Raw genomic sequence first — 15,467 nt, 5'->3', positions numbered from 1 at the left:
TCCCTAAATCAAGGATTGTAATTGTATAGTGTAAATTACTAGTTTGATTCTTATTTAGAACATGACGTTATTTTTTTTATTATTATTGTTGTGTTTTTATATAGAAAGACAAGCTGGGTTAAACAGGCTGAAAACTGTATTGACTTATTTCATGCTGAAGTCAAGAGTCTGGCCTTTTTAACGCATCTTGTTTTTAACTAGATTATTGATGTATGCATCACTTAGGGTTATGTTTTCAGCCATGGCTTTACAATCTTGACCTTTGGCATATAATGCGTCAACCCCTCATTATTTTAGTTTATTAAACATGACATTGAGTGAAACGTGTTTCATGAGGTCACACTGATCTTTGACCATCAAATTCTGATCCATTTATCCCTGATTCCAAATAGATGTTTATCCCTGATGTAATTGAATTTCCTCTAGCCTTGTATATCACATTCATAAAAATGCCATCATCTCACAGATGTTGATACTTCAGAGTGCTACCATGACAACAAGAATAATCAGAACTGCACAGTATGATTACGAAGGGAGAACTAATTAAAGCCCCGGGTGTGAAGCAGGGAACACCCACAGACACTCGGGGACGCTGAAACACATGTTGTGACACACCAGCTGTATGTATGCATGGATGAATACAGTTATATATTGTAGAAGACACCAATTCAGATACAGACCTGAGACCTAGTGACACATACTCAGTGGGGTATGCAGATGCACAGAAACTACAAACCACAAAGAACAGACTTGGTCAGAGCAGAATAAGGATTAAAACAGTCACTGCAAAAGCTTAAGCACCTCTGCTAACACAATTCCTTATAAATATATAATTTAAGGTCTTCTGCACAACAACAGAACAATTCTGTTATTTCAATGCACATTTCTTCTTTTTTGTAAACCCTTTTCATAAAATTACTTTACACTGTAAAAAATTGGGTTCCATATAATGAAAATTGATATGATCGTAACTTTAAACTGATTTTTTTTTTTTTTTTTGCTGTGAGATTCTGTGGCTTAAACTCCAGCTGCACCTTGGTTGAAGTAATTTATTTAAGGTGTTTACTTTCATTTCCATTCTTATCCTACATGTAGAACGTGTATATGTTTATGTTTATTTGGTTCATACCCTCCCCTGTTAGATATGAGCTCATACGTCTTTGGAAAGAGTCAAGAGTAACAATAAAAACCTTGATTGTAATTTAACGAGGAGAACAAACAGCACACCCTGGTATTAACGCTTTTGACATTTCTTCCTTCCTTTCTTTTACTCTTCCTTTGTCGCTGTCCTTCCCTGTCACTCGTTCCCATTTCTGGTCCTTGTTAAGATTCCTAGTAGGTGCCAGGATGCGTCAGGGAATGACAAGTCACTAAACGAACAGACAGATTGTTAATTTCCCTCCCCTGGGCACAGACTGAACGGGGTTGAAATCCAACTCTGTTTGCAGAAGGAGCAAAATACTGCCACTTATGTTGGCATCTCGACCACAATATTCCTCTCTCGCTTCCTTTTTCCATCTTCCTGTCACTCAGTCACTTTCAGCTATCAGAGCACAATAATAAAATCTATGCAGTCATGTTTTCAGCTCTCTTTACTGTTTAACTTTTCTTTCTTGGCACTTTCTCTGTCTGTCCTCTTGCATTTATCTTGGTCATTTAGTCTGTCTAGGCTCTGTTTTACTGCACAGAGAAGTATGTGGACTCTATATGTGGCAATGAATCTTATTTCACATGGTCCCAAAAGTAAAGAAAGAAAGAAGGAAACAAGGAAGGTTGCTCATCAATTTTTAATAGTGCACTTGAAGACAATAAAGCTGTTGGTGATATATACAGCTTTACAAAAGCACTCTTTTTTCTGCTGCCACTTATGAAACATTTTACTTCTGAATCTCTGTTGCTCAAAAATCGCTTTCTTTGTGATCAGTGTAACAACTGCTATCACACTTAGCCCATTTTATTCTCTATTTTATAGTTTCCATTACTGCTCAAACTCATCAGCTAAAAGGTCTTCACAGTGAATAATTTTTTTTACAGTTTTCCTGACTCCAGATAACAAAATGGAATCTGTACTTATTATTATATAAAGTTAAGTTTAAGTTCATACTGTCAGTTATTACCAAAATATTTTGCAGATTAAAAGGTTAATAATTTGTTTGAGGTAATTTGTTGCAGGTAAATGTGCTTGATTATTGTAAAATAAAGGCTTAGTCACAATTATTAAACATACAAATTTAGCGACCATCTATGAGATGCTCTCGATCAGCTGACCCCGGTTGCATCTTCTGAAAAGCAAAGCTCCTTTTCAGATAACAATTACTCCCAAATGCTGTGCATGTAGTGTGTATACTTAATGTTGAAAAAACATTGTAACAGTATTGCTTGAAGCTGGTATCATGTTGAATGACTGATTCAAGGCAGAATAAATCCAGCTAGGCCAGCTTTTTTCCAAATTTCTGTTTAAATTCAGTTTTTTATGTAAAATTTAACCTTAGCTTCCTGTTTGTTACAGACAGAAGTGGCACCTGGTGTAGTTTTCTGCTGGTGTAGCCCATCACCTGCTTCCACTTGACATGCTTTGTGTTCAGAGATGCTTTTCTGCATTGCTTGGTTGTATAGCATGGTTGAGTTACTGTTGACCTGCATGTTTCATCCAGGGAACTGCTGCTTGTTGGATGTTTGTTTTTTGTTATGTTTTTATTTTTATTTTTTAGGGGGCGGGGGGGTTACTTGGACTTGTTTGTCTTTTCTTATCTCTGACCATAAACTCATGAAGGAAAATCCTAGTAGATATGCAGTTTCTGAATTATTCATATCTGTCCACCTGGCACCAACAACCATGTTCAACGTCACTTAATAATGGATTGCATTTATATAGCGTTTTTCTAGACACCCAAAGCGCTTTACAATTCCACTATTCATTCACTCTCACATTCACACACTGGTGGAGGCAAACCACAGTTGTAGCCACAGCTGCCCTGGGGCAGACTGACAGAAGCGAGGCTGCCATATTGCGCCATCGGCCCCTCTGGCCAACACTAGTTGGTGGTAGGTTGAAGTGTCTTGCCCAAGGACACAACGGCCAAGACAGGGATCGAACCGGCAACCTTCCAGTTACAAGATGAGCTTCCCAACCCCCTGAACCACGGTCGTCATTTACTCACCGTCGTTATTCTGATGCCATTTTGAACTTCAGGTTTTCTTATCCATGTTCCTACAATGGGAGTGGTTGATTAGATATTTGTATTAACAGGCAGTTGAACATGTTAACTTAATAAATTGACCAGTGAATCAGTGAATAAATGAATACAAAATGTAACCAAACCTCCATCATCCTTGCAGTCAGACAGCATTATTTTCTTCACTCGTCAGTAATTCTATTCTTTTCTAGTGTGGGCTGGACGGGATGGAGGTGGAGTGTAGCCTATCTGTGATATTTCACGTAGTTGGTCTTGACAGTGACAGTCCAATCCCACTCCATGCTACTCACTTCATTTCTTCTTGTTCCTTTTTTCTATTTGTCTTTCAGTTTCAGGGGAGAAAAGTATCTACAGCAGGTCTGGTGAATGAGACAATACTCTAGTTCAGCTGTGCAGATTAAATCACGCCTTGGCTTTCCACAAACACACTCCTCACAATGCAGCATCTCTTTTAGGGCAAAGAAAGGAATGAGTGTGTATGGGAGAAAGAGGCACTATCAGATCTCCTTGGCCTTCCTGCTGGCTCGGTTTCAGTGCTCTCCAGATTAACTGCTGCTCCCTGACCTTTAAAGCATCCCTTATTGAGCTCAGTGTAGCTTACAGGGCCGTGCTCAGTCTTATAGCCTTATTTTATCAGCACAGCACCACAGGGCAGTGAGTTGTCACTTCAAATCATCCTGTTTTCTGTAACAAGCAAATTTCCTGTGACCTATGCTCCATTAATGTTCAGTCTTAACTGGACAAATGTGGTTACAGCACAGACACTTAATTTGTTGTTTTACTATTGCCAGAGCTGGAGCTGGTGACTAAAACTGGAAGAAATATACTTAATTATAAGGAACAGAAAATATTTGCTTTTAAACTGAATTTAAATTTACATGTCCTTGGGGCACCTGAATTTTATTTTTTATATATTTTTTAAACTATAAGTAGCACTGTCTCAGACAAAACACAATTGGATTTGCAAATAGCTCCATCCTGTATTCATTCATACGGTTTACACTTTCTTCCCTACTCTTTTGGAAACGGGGTTGTAGACATTTGGTGTAAGTATCTGTTGCTGCAGACTCAAAGCTAGGCAGGAGGACTCGGAGTGCAGCTGGCTCACTATAAAGTGGGAACCTTGAAGAGTTGCCATGCTGACTTCACAGCATACTGAACAGCTTATGAGTGGACTGTGGACAAACAGTTGACACAGTGTTACTGTTGCATCTGCTCTCCCTCTCCACCCTTCTGTCAGTCTTTGTTGTTGTGCCGACAGGCTGTCTGTCCTGTGTAAGCAGAGACCATATCAACTCAAGTTCAATACCAACAGCAAATGCTGGAACGCAGCTTAGTTATCCAAATGCCACATGGTTGTAATTAAACTAGTTTGCATGTATATCTTTCACACATGAAGGCACGGCAATGTTTAAGTTGTCTTTATTTCTTGATGTTCTTACTCCATATTAAAGAAGGAAAAATGATAGCTGAGCCCCCGTCACTTTGCACAAACACAGGTGACGTTCAGTTTTATATCCTATATGTTTTACTTTCAGACACTATGGCCTCACATTTCTTATTCAGAATGCAGAAAATAACTCACAGATACACATTGCTTCGTTGAGAGACCCGATCTATCACTGCAGACAAAAGCAGCCCAGGGTAAACGTATCAAATTTTGGTAAACAGTCAAATTAGCATTCCTTTAGTGGCCTCTTTTCCACACTATACTGCTAGTAATTTCCATCTTGAGACCAGATAGAAAAAGAAATAAAAACACCATCTGTTGATTAAGACTCCGGCCTTGTTAAATTAAGGCGTAATACAACCAAAAAGCTGGCAGTGGTTTTGTTTTTCTGGCATTTTAGTTTTAGAAGAAGATTACAAAATAACCAAAAAATGTTCTTCGATATTTTATTCTTAGTTCCTGTGTTTTTTTAGTTTTTTTAGTTTTTTTTTTTTTTTTGGGGGGGGAAGGGTCTCGGAATCAACATTTCTTTTGCCCATGTGTGTATTTTACAAGACAGTTTAAAAGCAAATTGAATAAGTATGATATGCTGACAGCCCGTTCTATTACAGCTTGGTGAAAATGGTGGTAACAGTGTAGTAATAAAGTGGAAATGACCCGTAACAATATCAAAATATCAAATTAATTGCACATAGTTACCAAAGTCATATCCAAATAACAACAAAGTAATAGCTTGTGCTAACACTGGGTGTACCTGAGTAATATTATAGAGTAAGAACTTCTAGAAACCCCCCGAAGAAACATAATGTCACAGTCCTGGGTCATTTGACCCAGTGTTTAGAGTTTTCACATATTTTGAAATTAATTGTTTATGTTTAAGTTCATTAGCTAAACTAAGCTCATTTCTATTTGGGCTAGGTTGCTCTGTTATACTTCATTGTTTATTACCCATATGGAAAAGATGTATATAAATCTTATAAAGTTTGTATCTGTCTTGTGTGAAAGTGTGAAAACAGATATAAGGTCCCTTGAAAAATTATATAATGCACTATACAGTGTGCACTAGTGCACTATACAGGTCATCGAATGTTTAAGATGGGCTTTACATCCGCCAACAACTGCTCACACTGTCAAGGCAATACACCAGACAGTTACATCCACGCTCTTTGGTTCTGTCCACCAGTGCAGAAGTTTTGGCACGAGATATGTGAGGACTTATCAAAGTGTCTGAAATGTAAAATTCCAACCTCCCCTTTAGTATGCTTGTTGGGGAATTTGGATGATGTCACTACAGAAATTAATACAGTCCACATGGTTTTTATTGCCCTATGCATCGCCAAGAAAACGGTCCTCATGAACTGGAAAAATAAAAATAATCTTAATTCTAGCCAATACAGAAACTATCTAATAGATCACATTAGTCTCGATATAGCCTCTGCCACCACATTAGATCAATCCCTCTGGGCTCCTTTGATCGGCTCCATCACCTAGCGGGGGTGGGGGGTCGTGGTTTGGTCCCGCCTTGGCTATTGTGGTTGATGTGGAGGTTGGGATGGGCTTAGGGCACCTGGAGGACCCCTAGAGACGTTATCCCTGGAGGGCTTAACCCGGGGGTTGTGTTCATAACCTGGTTAGTGGCTCTGGTCGCTCTCAGAGGTTGTTCTCCTCGTGGCCGCGTGCAGCGGGGCTGGAGGATGGTCTGTGCTGGCGGACGTAGGTTACTGGCCTGGTGGCCTGGCTGCCCCTGAGTGGATCCGGGGCGGGCGTGGGGGTTTGGGGTTCGGGGGTGCTTCGCCTCCGTGCTGGGGCTCTGGCTGGGCCTTGGGGGCTTCGGTCCTCGTCGGTGTGTCGCCGAGGTTGTGGGCGGGTGGGTGCACGGGGGCTCAGCCCTGGCGCAGGGGGCCTCTTGTGCATCGGCCTAACCGGGGGGCTCTTGAACTGGCAGGGAGGTTGTTCCATCTTTGCAGGAGTCCACTCTGCAGGTGGGGGAGAGACATAGGAGAGGTGGAGAATAAACTTAACCTGGGTGTCTGTGTCTTGTGTAGTCTGGGAGATGATTGAATGTTGGGGTGGGTACAGTTTCCTCTGCGGTGGGGTAGAGTGGGCTGCCCCGGGTCCTGTGGGGCTTGGCGGTGTTGCTGCCGTAGGCCCCGGTCTGGATGGGCCTGGGCTCCCTTGCCTTGGTGGATACCAGAGGACGGGGGTGCATATTGGGGTCAGCGGGGGAGCTGGCCCTAGGGAGGGACACCCTCCCCTCCCTTCTTTTCCTCCCCATCCCCGTCTGCCTCCCTCTTCACGCTCCACCACACCCACCCACACAGGTAGGGCTTTGGGGTGCGGGTGTGTCACCAGGGTGCAGGGGAGACATTCCCCCCCCCTCTGTCCTCTTCTGGCCACCTGTGCCTCAATTTTATCTCACAACTTAGACATCCACATTACTTACACTCTCATAACACACACATATATATATATATAGGGCCTTGAGGGTGGGCACGTTAACGGCGTCCAGTAGACGGTCTGTGTATTCAAACCTGCCTCTGGCGCCGGTGCCCACCTCTCAATTTTAAATCCATGTAGACATTGAGGGTTCTCGGGAGGGGCCGTGCTAACACCTGCTGCTCTCTGGCAGCAGCACCATGCTCTCCCTTGTTTTAAATACACTTTAGAGCAACACGCAGCAACACTACACTTGAGCGGGAGGAGGGAGGTATGGGGTCTTAACACACCCCTGTTCTCTGCTAGCCATCGGGGCGGGGGGGCTGGGAAGAGATGCTGGCTGTCCGATTGGCCTCCCTGCTGCTGCGGAGCCTGGGGCGGTCTGCTTGCCTCCACCCCGGAGGGAAGGGTAACATCTCTTGGGTCTGGGTGCCGTTTCCATCTCTGGGGGTGAGGATACCTGGACCCGGGATATAGAGTATGTTTGGGGAGTGTGATTGTGTGTACATGTCCATTTACGTTTATTCCTGCGTTGGGTGAGTGCTGAGTGTTTGTATATGTGTGCATGAGGGTGGGAATGCATGTCTGTGTCTGTGTGTGCCTGTTTGTCTGTGTCTATATGTCAGGTCGGGTCTTAGACTTCACCTCTCTGGGAACTCCAAGGCCCTCCAAAGTGTGGAGGCCTATCTCCCCTCACCACACTCCCTGCCGGTGACTGATGCCCTCAGGGGTCGGTGCGTTGGTGGTTCTTGGTGTCCGGGGCTGGGCGCTCAGGTATGTACCAGCTCACTCCCGGTGACTACTTGGCGGGGCCTGGCGCCTGCTGCTCGGTCAGGCCTCTTCCGGGGCGCGGGGGGCCCTCGGGCCTCCGGCCTCTGTGCCTGCGGCTCGGTTCACTCTGGCACAGCTGGCTGCCGGCAGAGCCGGCGGGCACGCCGGTGCAGCCCCCTCTAGCTTCTGCCCGGTGGCTACTGGGTGACCCCTCATCTGGGGATCCTCAGCCCTTCCCATGAAGGTGGCACGGATGCCCCTCCGGTGGTCCTCCTTGGGCTCTTGCACTCTGGGGCCTCTGGATGTCTGGGGCCTGGATCTCCTCCATGCCTGCTTCATGCCCTGGGGGACGGGGCTATGGCTCTCTACATCCTCTAGCAGACCATTACATGGGGAAACCATTTGAATACAAGCGCGCCGATCCACACAGGTGTGCACATGGGTGTTCACTATTCGTAGACTTAAATCACACCTTTCTTGGCTGCTACTTCAAAGCACATTGTGCGCTGTCTGTCCTGCGTGCTGCACAACAACATTCAATATTTAGTATTTACTGCTGTTTTCACTTAGCTAGATTAATGCGATGGTGTTGTGTATAGTATGTTGCATTGTTTTGTTTTTTTTTTTGCTTGTTTTCTATTCTTTTTCTCTCAACAGGTGATCCCGGAGATATTTTTTCTTCCCCCCTTTCTCACTGTCCCTCTCCCCTTCTGTTTTTCTTTTCCTTCCTCTTTCTTTCTCCCTCTCCTATCCCTCACTCATGTCTGTCCCGTCTGTAACAACTGAAAATAAAATAAATAATAAAAACAAAGGTCGATCAAATGGACCAATACGGCAATGCCATGATGATCCATTTGGCAAAATAAATCCATTGGGTATCCTTGTTGGTCTTCAGACAACAATTCTGACGGCTAAAGAACCAAATGGGACAGGCGAGAAAAAAAAAAAAAAAAAAAAAAAAAAAAAAAAAAAAAAAAAAGAAAAATTATATAATGAAACTTGTATGTTTTGGATACTTACTAAAACAATATATGAAAGTAATGAGAAAGTGGCCACTTTCATGAGTAAATCATATAAGTTTTTACTATTTCTTTTCCATATGGGTAGATTAGTGTCTTCACCCCCTGTGTTTAAAATTTCCCATCCTTCATATGTTTCATGTCTGCGTGTTCTATGTCTTAAGGCTTGCTTGCCATGTCTGCGTCCCGTTATGTTTCCTGTTTTATTTTGAAGAGGTCTAATCTGGTCCCATGTTCATTGTGTTTAGTTTCACTTCCTTGTGCCATCATTATGTTCATTCCAGTCAGTGTTTCCACTTCCCCCGATCACCTCCTGTGTGTATTTAAGTCCTCTGTCTTCCTTCAGTGTCAGTTCGTCTGTTGAGTTCTCATCATGTTTCAATGCCTCCATGTTTCCAGGTTTTTCCATGTTCAGGTTTTGTCCTTTGTCTTTTGTGCTTAGCATTATTTTTCCCCAGTTTAGTTCCTGCTAGGTTTTCTCAGTGTGCATGCATCTGCCTTTTGTTTTGTACCTTTTCCCAGCCACAAATAAATGGCTCACCTTTTTAAAATTATAGTTTCACTCCAAGTGTCTGCATTTGGGTCCTCCTCCCTCCACACGGTCTGCCGGTGCAAACTGTGACACTTAATTTATATTTCAGCATCAATTTTGAAGTTAAACTGCATTTGGGTCTTAGCCAAAAAAAAGGAGTAAAGGGCAGAGTCAAAGACAAACCCTGAGATACAAAAAATTGCACATGAAAGTCCCCAATGACTACAAATCAACTATTAACTAATAACCTAAAAGGGTCACAACTAAACCCATCATGTCTGGGCTTAGTCGTGACCTTTTTAGGGCATCACTGTACAAAGAGATCAGAGGTGGTCAAACTGGTCACCCAGAATGCTTCTGAAAGCAAAGGTACCTTTGAATTGAGATTATATAAAATAAAATGTAGTGTAAATTGATTCAAATGACTGCCACTAAGACTTCTTAATGAATGAAATGACAAAAGCTTTCGCATTAGCGATAAATGTATTTCCACTTGTGCAAATAATTTGTATTTTTGTGAGAAACTGAAGTGTTTTGAAGGTGTTTAAGGTCTGCAAAAAAGGGTTTGCATACATGCATAATAAGGCAATTAAACACATAAGACATAGGGCAGTGAAGCAAATGTCTTTTTAGACCCAACATAAGTCTGGATAGTACCTCCTTATTAAATTTGCATGAAATAAAAATGATTTTAGTGCCATAAATATGTAAAACATAAGTTCAAAGTAAAACACTGATGTTCATAAATCCGTGAAATTTTCATTAGCAGAGAATCTATTTGACAGACAGGTGTAGAGAAGCAGGAGACGAGATATGGAAGGGGAGACAGCCGGTGAGGGAGCGAGTTTGTGAAAATGATAAAGAAAAGAAAGAGAAAAGCGGGTATAGGTAATATTAGAGGAAGAGGGAGATGGATAAAGTGAGGGAGATCAGCCTATCAGATCAATATCTGCTTTAGCACTCAGCTTCAAAGGCCACTAAGCTAAGCTGTGCTAGAGCAGCTTAATATAAAGTTCATGTGCGTGTCAGCAGGTGTGTCGAACGGATTCATACGTGTGTTTTTTACGTGCAGTTTTCAGTGTGTGTGTGTGAGGAAGGTTGAGCTGGGGTTTAATGAGCATCCAGGCATTTGAATCAGGCTGTTTGCTCCATAAAGCCTGCCACTGCCAAGAGCTTCCTTTGTGTGCATGGGTTTTGGTCTAAGTGCCTGTGTGGGCGTGCGTGTGTGTTTTGCTGGTATTACTTGCAAAACAAACGGAAAACCCTGAAAAACATTTGCACACACGGTGATGTTGCAGTGCAGTCGAGGTTATTGTACTGAAATAAATCTGCTGTTGTATAATTTGAAGAGATCACTTTCAACAGGCTGTTGTGTGAAGTGCAGAGCTTCAGAAGGGGTTCAACCTCTTCAGTTCTGAATGGCAGCAGAGTTGCCTGTAAATCCCTGTCATGGAGCCGTTGCTAAGAAACTATGCTTTCAAGGCTGCTGATCTTTAGATGGTTGTTGTAAACACTTTGCAATACTGATGGCATTAAGAGTTAACAAACCAATAATCTGTGACACTTTCAGAGAAAGCATGCAACTTCCTTACCCTTTGATTTATCACAATAGACCCTATGACTCAAGCTGCATTTAGATCAAAGATGCTTCACATACTAGACTTCTGGTAAAGATGAATTTTTGTGACATTTTAAGATTGTTTCTGTGGTTTCACCAACTAAAAAGTCACATACTAAAAAGTTGTTGGACCCTCTTTGATGACAGCATTGTGTTGTGGAAAATCTTAAATAAATCTGCAACTTCTAGGTGACCGTGTCTTTTGAAGGGAGGCTTATTAAAATAAAAATAAAAACACTGCAGTGGAGAAAACGTTCAGATCAAACACCAAACAGTATCCTGAGGAAGGACACCGCCCTGAATTATTTTATACCTTCTCAAACAAAGAACATTCCACAACTCTTACGTGTTGGCCGTCATCTAAGGACTTACATCCCTGATAAGCAGAAGGAGTCTCACTATCTGTTGAACGTCTCCCATTACAATGGCCTCACTGTGTGTGTAGAGCACAAGGCTCATTTGTAGTGCACATGCATACAACTAAGTGAGAAAATGACATTACTATTACTAATGTGATATGATTAAAATATGTGATTAATGCACAAGAAAAGAAATCTGCCACCACAACTGACATTGACATCAGTGTGAAAAGCTTAAGGAGTGTTAGAGCAGTGCTTCCGTCCAGAGTTGCATTATTTTTTTTCACCATGATCTTGTATTTATAATGGGAGAGACAGACCACATTTGTGGGTATCTTAAATCCTGCTCCACTACACCTGTCTGTCAAACAAATTATCTCAAAAGCACAAGGAGAAAAAGCAGAATGAGTGTACCGGTAGGACTTTGGATTGAAACATTATTACCACTTGTGTTAAAAAATATGTATTCATAGCATAATGTGCGTGATTTATCCTAGAAGCTTGTCCACATTAAATAATTGTTAAAGAGTGATCTCTAAGAACCTCTGATGCAGTTGTTGTCTATGGTACTGATGTACAAAAGTTGGAATGACGTTATTGATATTATTGATTATTGTTATTTTATTACATGTGCACATGCCGAGATAGTAAAAGGGAAAGAATATCAGATGCTGTGTTTACTCTGGTGCAACATGGTGGTAAGGGCCCCGAAAAATATTTGCCTCAGGGCTTCTCACAGAGTTGGCACACCTTTGTCCCCAAACTAGTAAAATTACTTTTGCGCAATCATGTGGCTTTTAGTCATGTGCAGAGCACTCATTGGTATTCTGAAATTTCAACCCTGGAGTGTTTTTTTTTTTTTACTTTACACGATGAGAGAAAGAGAAGAGGATTCACGTTTAGAAATCTGCAAAAGATTGAAAGTGCTTTTAATTTTAGGATACGAAAATCCTCTGATAATGCAGAGATCTGTGAGAACATATTGTGATCATGAAGGCACTGTTAAAAACATAATCTGTGAATTTAGAACAGAAAAAAATCCAAATATTGTTTGACCAGTTTTTGAAATATATTACCAATTATGATAAGGGGATAATGACCCTTAAAAACTGAAATTTTACACATACACAAAAAAAAAAAGATCTGTGATGCAGTAATTAAAGTATATATCACACACTTACTTTCAATCAGACTGCTGCAGAACATAAACACAGACCTTAGTGTAGACTGTTTCCAACTTTTGCTAAGGAGTATGGTGAGTGATAACTCATGAAAGAATACGATGAAAGTTACGTTGAAACCAAGCACACCATTGTTTTTCTTGTGACATTACCAATAAGTTTGAGGTGTCACATGGCCCTCTTCCTATTGAAAAAACAAAAGTTGTATCCAAGATGGCCGACTTCTAAATGGCCACCATGGTCACCACCCATCTTGAGGAGTTTGTCCCCTCATATATACTAATGTGCCACAAACAGGACTTTAATATCACCAACCGTTCCCATTTTATTACGGTGTATCCATATAAATGGGCCACCCTGTACTTTTTTTATTTTATCTTTTTAAATAGATACAGCCTTTGTTGTGCCTTCATCCCTAACACCTTCTTATCTCTTTCTAATGTTGGTGGGAGTTTTAAAATCCTCCCCCCACCGCCACCACTACTGCCACCACCACTGCCACCACCACCACACCCCCTCTTTCGCTACCTACCTTACACCCTCTCTTCCACATGCATAAACATCTAAACTTGATGATAATTTAATGATTGTCAGTCAAACAGACAGCCTCTGTGCTTGGTTTGCAGATAGACCAGTGTTTCTTCCTCCTTTGGGGGGCAGAATAATGGAATAACATCCTTCACTTTAATGCTACTTTGATAGTTGAGCTGTAAGCCGAGTTTTGTTTTTAATAGAAATATATCATTAAATGTCCTCTAGAGGATTTTTGTACTGCCTGTAGCATCTTTTTTTTTTTTTTTACAGTCCTTTCAAAGTTGGATAGAGAGCATTGAAATACAACTTCTTTATGCAGTCCACATATATTGTGCTTTTATACAAGTTGAAGTAACTAATGTCTTTCATTACTGACATTGCTAAGGTTTCCAGATAAAACTGTTTTCTACTTTCTTCCAGTGAGCAGCTGTTATTTGGTGCCTTGGGCAATGGAACCACAATACTTAATCTTAAGGGAAGCTTACTAATTTTTCCTCCCCGACTTCCCAGCTGTTTGGGGGATTTACATCCAGCACTATTCGTAAGCCCAGTGGGACCTGGCAATGACAAAGTCTCCATAAAACTGACAGTGGCAGTGGTGGATTGCACCCAGTCCACCACTGGAGTGTTGAGAATGTTGAGATAGTGTTGACATTATTGTAAGTTTATTTGCAATGTTACACTTCTTTTTGTGGGGTGGCTGGTAGTTGAGCAAGCCACCTACTAATTGAAAGGTTGGTGGTTCAATCCCTGGTTGCTCCAGTCTGCACGCCTGTCCTCGGGCAATATACTGAACCCCAAGCTGTTCTCGGATGCATACATGGGAGTGTGAAAGTTAGATAGAAAGCACTACAGAAAAAGTACTTGCTGACATGTTGAGACATGTTGTAAAAAGTGCTTTGAATGCTCGAGTAGAGTATAAATAGATTAGAGTATAATATAAGTATATTCAAGCATAGCTTTAAATATATAATACTAAAAGGGCTTGGACTGTGTAAGTAGACATTGTTCTACCGCATGAACTTGGGACTCACTTCTGATTCAAAAGAATAAATTTAACTCCCACCTATACATAACATATGGTGCTAACGCAGGAAAAGGATTATTGAATTAGCTCAAGATAATGAGCTCAAATAATCTCAACTAAATTTATAAACTCTTGAAAAATTAATTTAGCAACTGTTTCCCAGCAAAGCAAACAGCTGGGCATCCCCACCCATACCGTATTTTCCTTTGGAATATAAAAAACAAAATCAATTATTCAAATTATCAAATATTTTGTTGTTTTTTATCCTATAAGCATGAAAGCATCCCTCATCATTCTCTCTTGTCTTTTATACTTTTTGTTTATTCATATTGCTTACTTTCTAGCTGTGTATCATGACGCAAGTATTTATGCTTGCATACCAAAGCAGAAATATGTGGCATGGCAGCTGTGGGCATAAATTATGCAGGCATGTATCTAATACTTTATGTAGGCTACTCTTTTGTATCCTGAACCATCAAACAGGTAAAAAGAGAAGAAAAACTGCAGCAAAACAGAGAAAAAGTTATATCCACAAGTGCAAAGTTTCCATGCATTATTCTGCATTGATAAATTTAAGAGTATGAGATATATTTTTATCTATGAAAAATCTTTTCGTTCTTATATCTCTTTGCTTCACTGGAACGTTTTGTCAAGATATTTTCTCACTGAATTACGTTTCAGCCATAAAACAAGCTTGATTTCCCCACAGAGATACAATGCATGCTGCATTTTGGCACTGGCCTGTGATGAACTGCATGTATTATTCAAAAATCTACTCTTATGTATAAATATAAGTATTTCCATTTCAGTTGGATAAACGTTTTTTTATTATCACACAAAGTTCTTGGTGGGAAAGGAAAGTGTGCTGGAATATGTTGGCACTATATGAACCATAACAGGCAGAATATACAGAGCTGTGTTGACACAAGCCCCACATACTTTATATCTGATTTCAAGGTCTGCTTTTCTTGTGGTCATGAATGTAATGAATAATTATTATTTTTTTATAAGCCAATTTTAATGCAAAATGCTTCACAAATTAGGCAAAAACCACTTGTAGTGTATATACAAATCCACACTGAGAAGCATACATTCAAGCTAACCTCCAAAAATGCTTTTTGAGCACATATTTAAAGCTAGCTACTCGTTAAGCCAACCTGATGCACTGAACCTGGCTTTCCACTAGGCACAAATCTGGTTAGTTTCAGGTTTGGATTAAAATAACTAAGGTTGCAATTATGGTTACAATAGAGAAACAGTATTAAGGATTTCTAAAACTTGACGTCATATTTTAACATTTACCAGTGATTTGAAAGGGGCAGGGCCACAGCAGTGCCCTGTAT

This window comes from Neolamprologus multifasciatus, chromosome 19 (assembly GCF_963576455.1).
Source record: "Neolamprologus multifasciatus chromosome 19, fNeoMul1.2, whole genome shotgun sequence".
Taxonomy (NCBI): domain Eukaryota; kingdom Metazoa; phylum Chordata; class Actinopteri; order Cichliformes; family Cichlidae; genus Neolamprologus; species Neolamprologus multifasciatus.
This window is presented reverse-complemented; position numbering follows the sequence as displayed.